Raw genomic sequence first — 14,605 nt, 5'->3', positions numbered from 1 at the left:
TAAAATTTTAGTTTATAGAATTATTTTTGTACATTGAAGGTATTAAACAGTTATATGACATGAACAAACAAATATTAAGTGTTTTTGTCTGTCTGACACACAGATACAAAAGGTCTGAAGAAACTGTGATTTTAGAATGGAACTCCCAGATTTGTTATAAAAAGGAGGAAAAGAAACCACATTTTGGAAGCTCCTACATTCATGTATATGTGTGTGCACACCTGTGTGAATGGACAAACAAACATGTGTATGTGAGTGCATGTGGAAGTTAGAACAGCCTTGGGTTTCATTCCTCAGGTAGAGTTTACCTTTTCCTGAGGCTGTGCCTTTCAATGGCCTGGAACTCACCAAGTGGACTAGACTGGCTGGCCAGCAAGTCTCAGCTTCATTTCTTTTTGCCTTTCCAGTAGTGGCATCACAATGTCCACCAACATGACCAGTGATTTTTAGGTGGGTTTTGGAGAGTGAGTTTAGAACCTCATGCCTTGCAAGGCAAGCACTTTATCCTACAGACTGAGCAACCTTCTCATCTGAGAAGTTTTCCAGTTAAAGATAAGAGATAATAATCTGCCTCTGACTTGCTTGTGTCAAAGAAAAGCATGAAAATTTAATTTTAAATCTCTTATCCTTGAACAAAATTTGTCTAGAGTTTAGATGCAATTAAAATATTCAATTTTGTTTCTATATCATTGTTTTAGCTATACCTTTATATTTATTCAAGTATGTATGTGAGAAACGACTTAGCCTTTTAGTTTGATGGGAAAATACTCAGTGATGACAGGTTCCAGTACTTTCTTAATACACAAGACTTTTTATCTACATATGTGTATTTTATGTGTCAAGTCATAGATCAAGGATGGAGTAGATAAATTTTAAGGACACATTGGTCAACAATTTGCCTAAAATAAAACCTGTGACCTCACCTATTGCAAACCTATTAGAGAATCAATATAGATGATATGTTTAAGTAAAGCAGATTTTCTACACATACCAAGATAATGTTTGAATAAAGGGGTAAAAATGTGAAGGACAAACAATTTGAATAGTTATCCTAATAAAGTAACATATTTTGCTGCAAGCCTAGTAGCAAGCAAATAGATATTTTGATTTTTGCTTGGTGTAGACATTATGTCATGGTCATAAGCAATCTGTACTACAGATTTATAGGAGGGAAGATTCCAGCACTTCCTTATTGAAAGAGAAGCCATGTTTACATGGTCTGCTTAGGATCTTTCTTCTATCAAGAAATCTGGCCTATTGGGAAATGTTGAGCATCTTACTAGTAAATTCCTTTTGACCCCAGTGTCAGAGAATATATGAGAATAGGTTTGAAATGTCAGCAGGTCCACCTTAGTATAAGACGTTTCCTGAAAAAGGATCTAACCAAAGATCTCTTCATGTTTTATTCTGATTGATGCTTCACCTCCCTCATTTTCTTTCACTTTTTTGTCCTCTTGTTCCTTCTTGCCTCTGTCTTCTGTATGTCTTTGCAGCTCCAAGGTTGACATTCATTTTTATCATCATTGTCAGCATACCTCCATTCAGCCCTCTACTCCCACAAGAATCTGCAAAAAGCAACTCGGTTTCACATATCTAGTAGATTCTGTTTCCTCTGAGATTTATCAGATGGACAAACATATCTTTAAAAATAATCAGTAAACAAACCTATTTCCTACATCTGAAATTCAAAACAAAGCCATAAATATAAGTTGAGATCATTTGACATCACTATATCAAAATTTTTAATGAATAATTAATGTTCTGTATGAAAATATTCTATTCTTCAATTTTTGTAACCATTTTATTTGCAATGTCCACTCTGTATTTGTTTGCTGAACACATTTTATGGTTTACTGCATGTATAATCTAATTATTATGTAGAACAAAAATGTAAGCAATATGAGTAATCACTAAAATATTGCCATTACATTGATAAAGGAGAAGTTAGCATGATAACCAAAGTAATACAGAGTTTTACAGAAGCAAAACAGAGGCATTCTTGTTTGGAAATGTAATACAGAAAGATAGCTAGGTCTGATACTAAATAAACAGTTCAATAGCGAGCAAAAATGAAGAAAGGGTTTGGGACCTTCCAGAGTGTTTTGAAGAAAAAAAATAGCCCTCAAGATATTCTCAGTGAAGTTGCTACAGATGAAGCACAGTCATGCAAAGAGGTACATTTTTATCCTGGAGATGCTGACAGGGAAACCAGGTTTATTCAACTTGTGATTTGTCTAAAGAAATAGATCATTACGAGCTTTGTAGACATCTGTGCCATTGAATATGGCTATACAACCCAGGTGCTCCACCTCCTCCAATTTGAGCCTTTAGTCAGCCTTAAGGTTTGGCCCTATTCTCTATTTCCCCCTTTATTTTCTTTTAGATTTACCAATACCCTCCAGTTAATTTTTTTTCCTGAATTGCTGAATTTTTTTTATCCATAAAACACTTTTTCAAAACTTCCTTTATCTTATTTATTGTTGTAAAATGAAAAGTTGGGAATCAAGACATAACAAACACCACTCTTGTTTCTTTAACTTTTGTCTCCGGAAAGGGTTGCGGTACCTTGAACTTTTTTTTCTATTCTGATGTCATGTTCTGGAGGGAAACATATTTAACCACGCAGAGCTGAGGCCAGAATACCAACCAAAGCCTGGAGAGCTGGATGAAAGCTAACTTGTGACGTTTCAGTCTTAGCACGTCACTTTGGCTTGAGGTTTGAGAGACGTAAGAGGTACTTTCTCTGCTTCAAGGAAATGTTCTCTCTCTCAAGCTAGAGCCAGGACAATTGAACAATGAAGGACTTACAAATGTGCTAGCTTTCTTCATAGAGTGTCCTGATATTTGAGTTAAGGTCTTGTTTCAAGGTAAACTACAAGAAAAACAGAAAAAAAAAAAAGCGAAGCTCTTTGAAATCATGGAATTCTAATTAAAAACTCTGTTCAAAACCATAACACCTACTTGAAGAAGTGAGAGAGTTTTTTTTTCCTACCCACTTCTTAATCAGCTATTATCTTAGGTCACTGCGGTCAGTGTTTGTGGACATGCTGATTCTGTGGCTCAGAAACAAGAATAGGAAGAGTTCATTTCTTCCTGTCTGTGCCCAGGAGCAGTCCATCCCCTTTAGTCACTTTCAGTAATGGTTGCTAAATTGGGAACCCGGAATCAGAAGACACATTTCTTTGCCTCAGTCATCCCTCCCCACCCCCGTATTTCTTAGCAAGAACCCTTCCCATATGTCATACTTACTAGGAGGATCCTCTTTCCTCTTGGCTTTCCTATACTTTCAGCTTTCTGCCCAGCTTCAACTTTCCAAGGTCAGCCCCAAGTTGACTTCCTCATATGGAGGTATCACTAACCCTTTCCTAGTCTGCATCTGTTGTAGTCTCTGCCCTGTGTGCTTCTTGTTTGAAGCAGTTTAGAACTTCACAGTGGTAGCACCTATTTGGTTGCTTACAGCCCACCAGGCTAGCTCCTCAAATTCTTGTGTGGGATTGTGACTGATTTGGCTTTAAGATTGTCAAGTTTTCCCAGTCTGCAGACCCACATCAAGCATTTGACGACTGCCTCCAATTTGCTGTTGGTAGATATAAACATCCTTCAGAAGGAGTAATGTTTTATGTGCCAAATCGGAATCACAACAACTGGCATGCATTCTGTGTTTTTTATTTGTCTACAACTTCATTTTCATTTCCTAAATTTATTCTTTCTGGAAAATTATGAAATACATATTTTTAAAATTGAAAGGTAGATAGGTAGAAAAGTAGAGTAATATGGCTGTTAAAAATCTTGGAGCATCCACCTGGATAAACAAATACCTGTAGTTGGAAATATCTCTAAGATGTTCTTTTCTAGGTCATTTAACACCTTTCTTAAGGAAATATGCGTATATGTGTGTGTGTGTTTGTGTGTATATATGCTTAGATATGTCTTTAAAAGCTGTACAAACTTTAAATTTCTAAAGTTCTACTCAAATTATAATTTTGTTATGATTTATTCTAAAATTATTTATGGATTATACTACTTATATTTGTGCAGCCCAGTAAAACAAACAGCTGATTAAGGTGTAATCATTTTCCAGTTTTAAAGCACAAATATTATGGATGATTATGAAATAAAGCTTCAGAAACAGATGTGTGCAGCAGCCTTGTTTGTGTGTCTGGTGAGATACAGTAGAACCTAGCTAAATTACACTAATGAGTTGGAGACCCATTACAAATCACCACATTTTCTCAATTATTGGAGAAGCAACATTGAGAAAAAAGAATATTAAGCAAGCTAGTTGATATAAAAGGAAGACAAACTTTCAAATAAACCTAAAAGACATAAGCTATGTATACACACACACACACACACACACACACACACACACACACACACACCTGAATGCACATATACCCACATGTGGTGAGTCAAATTTTATTTTATTTTATTTTTTGATTTTCTGAGACAGGGTTTATTTATATCTTTGGAGTCTGTCCTTGAACTAGCTCTTGTTGACCAGGGTGGCCTTGAACTCACAGAGGATTCACCTAGTGCTGGGATTAAAGGTGTGCACTATCACCACCCAGGGAGTCAAATTTTATTATATGCTTTGAGGATTGTTGTACCCTTGAAAATACATTAATAGGTACTGTCACTTGGGATTCTATCAGAGTTGATGGTCTCAGCAATTGTTCTGTACACATTCTCAGGAAACAATATCCTTACTTCCCATGTTCACACACACACACTACACACACACACACACACACACACAGAGGCATGTATATCTCAAGTTCCTTGAGATTCTATTTTTTAAAAATCAAAGGGCATATGCATTTCAGATAATTTTTATGGGTTATTTTCACTCTTTGAATACCCATTTGAAGCAGGATTTGAGAGGATGTAGGCCTTACCTTAGACGTGCTTGTAGTCTATCAGACATAGGGTCAAAATTATGCTTTCAAATTATGTCTAGATCATCTACATAATTCAAGAATACTTTACACTTTTTACTTTCTTTTCTTCCTTTCTCACTGTTATCAGGCTTTGTTTGGAAGGTCAGCACAACATCATTTTTCGCTGTGCTCCATCATTTCAAGTTGTATTTATATTTTACTTTGAACCACACAGCTCATTTCTTAACTAGAAAGCAGATGATCCTTCCATAACTCTGGTCTTCTTGGCAGGATAGCACTTCCGAACTGTGTTCTATCTCAGTCCTTTCTTGGGTTTATTTGAAAATCCTTTTGTATATCTGCTTATCACCTTGTATTATGCTGTCTACAGCTTCAGATGGAAGATCCAAATGAACAGTTGTCATGTCTCTTCAGTATTTAGTCAGTCCTTGCTGTGTAATGGATTTACCAAGTATGTCTTTTGAATTGCTCAATAAGTTATGTTAATCTGAAGATCAAACAAGAAACCGAGTCTTAGCATCATGTAAACATCAAGTATAACACATGTTAATCTTATTTGCAGAAGTCTGTCCATGTTTTTCTTCTATATCTCGTAAGTCTGTGAAGATTGCACAAGACAAAAGTCCATACACCATGATCTTTCATTCCCAGATCCAATATAATCTCTATCACCCTCACATACAAAAGTCAATGGATTTTCATCCTTAAAAATGTCCTGAATGAATGAAGACAGTCTTAGATATATCAACAGTGGAAAATGAAACATTCCTCATAGTAATGAAAAGAAAGATATGATATGGAGATGAATAATTTGCATTGATATGGATTTTGCTTTAGTGATTTAAATTTAAGGTCAATTTTGTTATATGTATATGTATTTCTAATAGTGATTAAGGTATTGTGATTGTGTAGTTCATTTAAAAATGTAATGTATATAGGTTGTTAATGGATAGTCATCAATAATAGTAAAACTTGTAGTTATGTTAGTTAGATTTTCTAGATATATAGAGATATATTTAAGTTAAATAGGCATTCTTCATATCTTTCAAAGACTACAGAATATTGCATTTTAAATGTTTTAATAACTTAGGGCTTTTCATGACAATGAGACATGTCTGCTCCTGGCAGCACCAATCTACTTCAAGAAGATGATGGGCATCAAAGAGGATCCTTATGGAGTTTGATAGCCATTTGGGCAAGAAACTGCTCTTGCCTGGACTATTGCATAAACTGGACACAGAGAACCCTTAGAGGACTGCTGAACTTGCCTAAATGTGAGATGATCTTTCGGGGTTGCTGATTCAAGAAAAAGTCTGCGAGACATTCTGCAGGACACAGCAGATAGTGACTGAATTGCCTTCGAAATTCCTGCTGCATAGAAATGTCTGCTGGATAGTTATGGGCCTGTAGGCCGAAGATAGATGCACCAACAATACAAAAGAACTTTGGGTGACTGTCCAGGCAGCGAGATGTCTCTGTGATTTCTAGAGTTTTGGAAGTAGCTTACTTCTTGTTCACCTAGGTAATATTATATCCTTCTGGAGTCTTTGATGGAGTTGAAGAATGGATAGATATAGTTTTCCTTAGTTATGATAAAAGATAAAGTAGATATAAATATTGTAACTATAATTCTTGCTTGATAACTGTTTTGTTATATGTAATTTTGCTATGTTAAAGTTAAAGCCTTCTTTTTATTGTTTAAACAGAAAAAGGGGAAATGATGTAGGAGAGTCTTCTGTTTGAGTTGATTTCCTTCAAAGGGGGACTGTTAAAAGGCTTGCAGACAAAAGGTATAAACTGGGGTATTTTATTTGGCCCTTCCCACCCCAATGAATCTCCACAGTTTTGCACCATAGACAAGTGTGTTTGATAGCTACATGTCTGTAAGAAACTAGATTGAAAAACATTGCAAGACAGCATTGCAAACAATAAATAACAGCATAATTTTACTGGAACTAAATCATACAACTATTAATTTGAGCCTTATCTTTTGCACAAGTTTTCCCTCTTAACATTATTGCATTGGAAGAGGTGAGTCAATTCAGGGTGATGGAGTAAGGCAGGGTAGAGTTTGATCAGATACTATCAAATCTAAGCTTTAATGATGTCCATTGTCAGAGACTAAGCTGCGGTTTGTGTCAGCTGTGAACTGTATTTAGAAACAGTATTTTCCCCTCAGTGGAAAGAACGTAAAGGATTGAATATTTGGAGATCAGAAGAAAGAGATTAACTGGAAAAATGTTCAGATGCACAGTTATTTTTTATCTGTTCACACATCATCAGATTTGGGCATTTTTCAGATTCATAGAGTTGTCAAATAGAAAGTCATTATCGGAAAGGTATTTGTGATTAGATCTTCCCCTTCTTGAATGCTGGACATTGAAACCCTATTTCAAAGATCTAATTCTTTGAAGTCTTAAACTATGAGCAGAGATTTCTTCTCCACTTATGGGAAACACTGGTAGAGGTCATTTGAGCTGGGCTGTGATGTGCATGGAAAAATGATTTGAAGAAGTGGAATTTTATAGCCTGCGTCCACACTGACTCGGCTTCAGAAGTAGAAGCTAGTGTTATAAAATAGGCTCTCCATGATGATTATGGCCACATAGAAGATTTCTGTACATCAGGCAGTGAAAGTGGGTGACTCATTTCTGTAAAAGATCTTCTGTTTTTTTTTTTTTTTTTTTTTTTTTTTTGCCACCAAATTCTGAGAAATTATTGCTACTATGGGACTTTGTTGAGTTGAATTTCTTTACCCAAGTTGTTTTTCCATGGATGGGTATATCTCTTAATGAAGAAGTTCTGGCAGTTTAAAATTGAAATTAGATGCATAGGAACTAAAAAGATAAGAATAAACTCGTCAACAGAAGGAGGCTGCTTAAAAACAGGACTAAACTTGGGGTACGTTTCAATATTTTAGCTATCTTTTGGAGGCAGAACCATGGTCTGGCATGAATTATGATGGAATGGAAAATGAAATTTGTGGGTCCTCTTATCTCCTCAATGAACTTTCTTCCCTGGTTCTTTTTGGTTTAGCAGTAAATTCCAGTTTTGCTCTGAATGCTATCAAAGCAATAGAAAAAAGTAGAGAGTTTAAATTAATTACAATATAATGTAATATAGAATGTGGTCCTGCCACATCTTTAAAATAATGACCTCTTTGAAATGATGTATGAATATCTTACACAATTGTCACAGAAAAGCATCTAATATACTTTAAAAAACCAAACACTACCATATGTCCAAGGCTTAAGCTTTATAGGTCTCATAGATATGTAAAATACTCCATATTATTCTTTCCTTTTACAAAGATATGTGAAGAATGATATTTGAAGAATCTGGGAAGTTTTGTATTAACCTCCATGCTTAATTCGATAAAATTCAGTGTTTTCCATTTTTATTCAAGTATGGAACACTGTTTTTATGAAACATCTGTTAACATTTAGTAAATTAACAGTGCCCCTTGAAAGCCCTGCGGAAACAGTGACTTATATAACAATTGTACTACTATGGACGGGAACCTGCTTACTAGCTAATCCTCATGTGATTCATATGTGAATGTATAAAGATGAAGTGTTGCTTTATGACACAAGCCTCTGAGGAACCTAAACATCTTCAATAAGGTGCATAAAGCATGCTCTTGGATGTGTTAGGGTTAACCGTTATTCAATCATGAATTCATATTGGGAAACCAACCACTTCTGCTGTTAGATGTCAATTCACTCTCCTTAATAATGGAATATGTGACCATTTGTCCATGGTAACAGCACTGACATTTTCATAAAATATGACTGCAGAAACATGTTGATATTTTCTAATATGCATGTTGTCTTATATGTGCAATAAGCAGTGTGCAACAATATCCTCTTAGATCAAAGCATTTTTTAACCATATAGCCTTTCCACCACTTTCAGTGGTTGAGATTGTGTTAAGGGGCAGCATCCATAACTGTGTCTAAGTGAACATCTAGGAACATAAACCTTGTGAACTTTTAATATCCAGAATCTTTCAGACGGAGGACCAGGTAGCCTCTGTGTTGTTGAGGTTGTTTAAGAGAATTCATTGGTTTCTAAAATGCAGGATAACCAAGAAATGCATTCCGATACTGCTTCTTTCCCTAACACCTCAGCCTCAAAACAAAACAAAACAAAACAAAGAGCAGGCAAGAATAGAAAGAGTATTCTTAGCTGAGCCAGCATGATATGAATGCTGCATTACCAGCTGCTCACTGAGCCGCAGCTGAGCAGATCTGCAGTCTTCAAGCTGCCCCACATCCTCCCTTTAATACTGACTGCAGAAATTCTCTTCCCAAGCAGGAAGTCTAACTTCCTTAGGTTGAATGATCTTTCCAATCTCCACAGGAAGGGAACTACCAGGACACAAATGCACAAACGGTAGGAATGCCTTTAGGCCCATAATAATAATAATGAATTCTCTTTTATTTGTTTGTTTAATTTTTGAGACAGGGTTTCTCTGTGTAACTGCCCTGGCTGACCTGGAACTCACTTTGTAGATCAGGCTGGTCTCAAACTCACAGAGTTCCACCTCTCTCTGCCTCCTGAGTACTGGAATTAAAGCGTTTGCCACCACTGTCTAACATGAGTACTTGTATTTGTACAACTCATGATCCTGGAGTCCTTCCCAGTGTAATACAAAAAGATGTGATTAAGCAGCATAGTAGATATTAGTTTGTAGTTGAATGGTGAGGTTGAGGGAAAAAAAGGTAATTGGACCAAAGGCCTTGACAAGATATCATTGTCAAGGTCAGAAGCTGCCCTGCATAAATGTAGGAGAGGAAGAAGTCAAGAAGATTTCTAAAGTCTCATGATTTCTTTGCAAATAAATCTTCAGAGAAGTGTGATAAACAGATTCCCATACCTCTGTGTATTCCCAACAATTGTGAGAGCTCTACAATCTTCAGGTAAATTGATGCCAATAACAGGGGCTATGGATAAAAGATACTCTATAGTAATGTTTAGTGAGTCTCAGTGTACTTTCAGAGAAGTTTAGGGACCAGACAAGAGGCTCCAAAATTCATTTAACATTTTTAGAGTGAGTCCGAGGACAGCTGTAGGTCCATGGGTTGTTATTGAGTAGCCATGGTGGACCTGAGTCCACACATGTAGCGAGCTCCTTTATAGGCCATCCATTAAACTGTTATTGAGTAACAAGAGCAACAGATGGAATTGATATGCTTTTAGCTGGGAATCTAAACATAGAACTATGGGTTAGTAAGAAAAACTTCCAAAAAAATTGACAACTATGGAAGCCAGATTTAAAATTCATGTTACTTTTCTTCTTTCAGAATTACTGAATTTAATTTAAACCTACCGTGCAAAACTGCAGAAAAATCAAGAATGGCAGGATTTGACTGAAATTACTGAGGGAAAAAGAAAAATTACACATGCTTAAGAGTAGTCTCCCCCCCCCCCCATTTTCATCACTGGAGATGTTGTAGCATTATTTGTGACATCAGGATATGTATTGGGGTATGGAGAGTAGAAGACACAATGTGGCCATTTGTAAAATCTCCCCACTCTTTATATACCTTCCTCTGAAACAAGCGATAGATTCCTCTTCTTTCTCAAGAACTACCCAGGTATCAGGAGTTAGTACCCAGGATACTGAAGTACTCTGCAGGAGAACGTGCAGTCCATAGGTTTTTTTTTTTATTATTATTATCTTCTTCTCCATCACAGAGACTAACATGATCTCAGTGTTGAATTTGCTTTCATTATTTTGGATTTAGATTGTAATGAAGCAAATGGTTTTAATTTTAAACCTCATCTAGAATATTTGCCATGGCGACAGCATCTTAGAGGGGATTAGAGATGGGAGAATCTGTTTGTGTGCCTGTGTTTGGGTAGAGACAGGTTGAGCATGCGTGTCTTCAGTGTGTATTTTACCCTTTTTTATGTTTATCTTTATTTCCTTGTCCAATTCTTAAACTGTTCTTAAAAATGGTAGAATAGCTCCTAAATCATTTGTAACTTTGATGTTACAATACTGTTTCATTAATTAAAAATCAGGTCATGCCTGATGCTGATACAGTTCTAGGGTAGCAGTCCTTCCTGTTATCTTATCATTCTTTTTCTTTCCTAAGAAAAATATTGGGGATTTCTATGTTGATCAGAGTGGCATATAACTCCTGGGATCTAGCCATTTCCCTCTCTAAACCTGAACCTCCAGTGTAGCTGGGACTGTGAGTTTGTACTGCCATAACCTATTCGAAAAATGCTGCTTCAAATTGTCCATTGCAGAACTATCAAGTCCCACTTCGGTTCCCTTTAAATTTTTGTAATCAGATTTATATCAGAGTGTTAATGAATGTACTGATTGATTTTTGTCAATTTGACACAAATTATGCATTTCTTGGAAGAGGGAATCTTAACTGAGAAAATGCTTCCTTAAGCCTGGCTTGTAGTCAAGTTCACGAGCCATTTTCTTGATTAATGGTTGATGACAGAGAGTCTAATGATCTTATAATCCTTGTGGGCCTTGTCAGCCCTGAGCAGGTGGTCCTGAGTTGTATAAGAAAGCAAACTGAAGGGGCTGGAGAGATGGCTCCGAGGTTAAGAGCATTGACTGATCTTCCAGAGGTCCTGAGTTCAATTCCCAGCAACCACATGGTGGCTATCAGCCATCTATAATGAGATCTGGTGCCCTCTTCTGGTATGTGGGCACACATGGAAATAGAATATTGTATACATAATAAATAAATAAATTAAAAAGAAGATTTTAATAAAAGCAAACTGAACAAGTCACCAGGAGCAAGTTAGTGAGCAGCATTACTCCATGGCCTCGGCTTCACTTCCTGACTACAGTTTCCTCTAGAGTTCCTGCTCTGAATTCTCCAGCTAACGCAACTGTATCCTGAGATCAGTTCTTTTATCCCCCAGTTGCTTTTTGTCAAGGTAATTTATCACAGCAATAGAAAGCCTAAAAGACATAGTAAATCAAGATACTATGTTACGTTTTTTTTTTTAAAGGAAACTGGTATTTTGCAGTATATTAAAAACCATGTACTAAAGTTTCTACACTTAATATTGTCACTTATGAAATGAGAAAATTTTCTGCGGGGAGTGCTGGTGGTTGATAGTGGTCAGTCTTTCAGATAGCCTCTGTTTTGGCAGATCAAAAATACTGAAAACATACCTAAATAGAACTTTTTAGCACTTTGTATTTTAAATGATTATTCACTGCACTTTTTTCCAACCCAAAGCATCCAAGCTCCTGAACAGAAAAGTCCTATCACTTCAGCACAATGGACCATTTCAACCCACCCTTTCTCACTGGGTTTCACTTTCACGGAAAAGAGTCAGTCAGTGGTCAGTGGTGCTCCTGTAGAAAGGGCTCCACTTTTGTACTTTTTGGTTTTTTTTTTAATGTACTCCTGAATCTGACCACTAGATGTCTCTATGATTACATGCTGGGCCAAATCAGACACATGGTCTAGCACAGCAGTGAAACTCAGCCCAAGGCTCAAATTCCAGATACCTATTATCACTACAGTAGTCTGCTCTACAGTAAACTAAGGTGTTGTTTCTAGATACACTGTTTGATTGTGTCTATGTGATAGTGTAACTTAATATAAACGGTTAAGTCCATCTGTCCCCAAGAGAACCTGTGAGTGTGAAAATTCAGTTGCAACTGGTCATTGGCAAGTGAATATATGTATATGTGTAATATTCAGAATACCACAGTAATATACATGCATAAAGATTATGAGGTGATGTTTGGCTTTCAAAATAAAACACGATAACTATGGGTGGAATTGTTCCAAACTCTCTGGCTACAGCTGTCCTCCCCATTATGCCTTGGTTTGTGGAACTGTACTCCTCCAGACTCCCTTCCCTCCTTTTCATTATTCTTTCAGTCATTTATTCTATTATTTCTTTCTAAATTAACTTTATCTCAGGAAATAACAAGATTTTATATTGGAACTTGTTTGTTTATTTTTAAGCCTAGTGTTTAAAAAGGAGCATATATCACAAATTATCAGAAAATAACAGTAAATGTTTTTGCTGGATTTTACTTGATGAAGAGGACATTCTGTACAGTAGAAATATGAAATTAGTGGCTAATATAAATTATTATTAACATATAGCTACATTAATATGGTTACATACTTAGAATGTTATATGAATGACCATCTTTAGATTTTGGAAATAGTCATCTTTTCTTTTCCAATTATTAAATGATTCTAATGTGTCTAACAAAACATGTTCAGATTAGCTGATGGAAACAGGAGAATATGTTTTTAAACTGTGACTGACAGCATCTAACATTCTCTGTGCTTGCCTTGTATGAATCCCACATACTGCTGTAGCCACGTAAAAACAAGTTGAAAGGAAATACTAAACAAATGCTCTTAAATATTTGCACTCACAAGGAAATTACAATTCGTAGACAAACAGGGGTGTGCTCAAGTTATCTGGAAACACTTCGAGATGAAGTCCTAATTCTATTACCATGATATTCTTTATAGTTACTTATGAAGACATCTTTTTTCTTACAAAGAGTATCATGACAAAATTGAACTCCATTCCCATCCATCTCAAATGGTTGCAGACTCACATGGGACAGGAGGATAAAACACCAGCTGTTTATTGTGTTTTTAGCAATCACTTCCAGAGCCTTTGGTCAGTAGATCAGTGGATCAAGCTGGTCTCCTTTGAATTCCTGAGGTACAAGTCATTTCCTGAGGGCAAAAAAAAAAAAAAAAAATAGTTGTTAGGAATTGGCACACAGCTCTCTGAGTTTACTTTTGAGCCATGGGAAAGTGACCCAAATGTCTACAAAAATTTACTAACTAGTTTTATTTCTGAGTTTCAAAAAAGAAACAGAGAAGCGTGGCATTTTCAATTCCAAATGGGTTAAAAGTGGCTAATAATAACTAACAATTACTGATCTTAATACGAGTTGTAAATTATAAGGCACTGTATCTTTAAAACAATAGCTTGCATTTATTAAGTGCCTTCTCTATACCAGCTGCTATTCTCTGACCTTTGCAATAAATAAATCATGTACTCTTCAAAGCAAACCTTATTACTGTTGCTGGGATCCAAGGCACATAAAGGTTAAAATACTTGTTAGCACCTACAAAATCAGACTTGAACCCAGACAGTTTAGCTCTGCACTCCCTGAATTGTTAGCTTCCCAGGAAAGTTCCGAATGGTTCTGGGGATGCTTTAATTGGTGTGACTGATTCCCTCTCATCGTTTATTCCCTAAACATCCTCACTGGCCAGTGTAGCCAGAGTAACACTCACATCACTTCAAGCCTCCATTCTCTTTCCAAGGAAACTCTCAGCGGCCTTTTGATTTCTTAGGTCCATTGCATTTTGACCACTAGGTAGATCAGGAGAAGTTTTTCTTATTGTATTTTATTATCATTTATGTTTAACCATTACACATATTACAAAACTTCATAAGGACACTTTCAGATCTCATGCCTCCTTCTCCTGTGTCTATGGCCTCTTTTCTATTAGTTTCATTTATTGCCTGGAAAACTTCTTTGTACTTTTTGGTGATAAAAAAATCATAATTTTATATCTCTCTATAAAATTTAGAATCTACAAATAAGAGAAAATGCACGAGGCACATATTTTCAAGTCTGAGTTCACTTAATATTATGATTTCCAGTTGCATCCACTTTTACTTACAATGATGTAATTATATATATCTTGTGTGTGTATGTATATA

Source organism: Arvicola amphibius, chromosome 5 (assembly GCF_903992535.2).
Source record: "Arvicola amphibius chromosome 5, mArvAmp1.2, whole genome shotgun sequence".
Classification (NCBI taxonomy): Eukaryota; Metazoa; Chordata; class Mammalia; order Rodentia; family Cricetidae; genus Arvicola; species Arvicola amphibius.
This window is presented reverse-complemented; position numbering follows the sequence as displayed.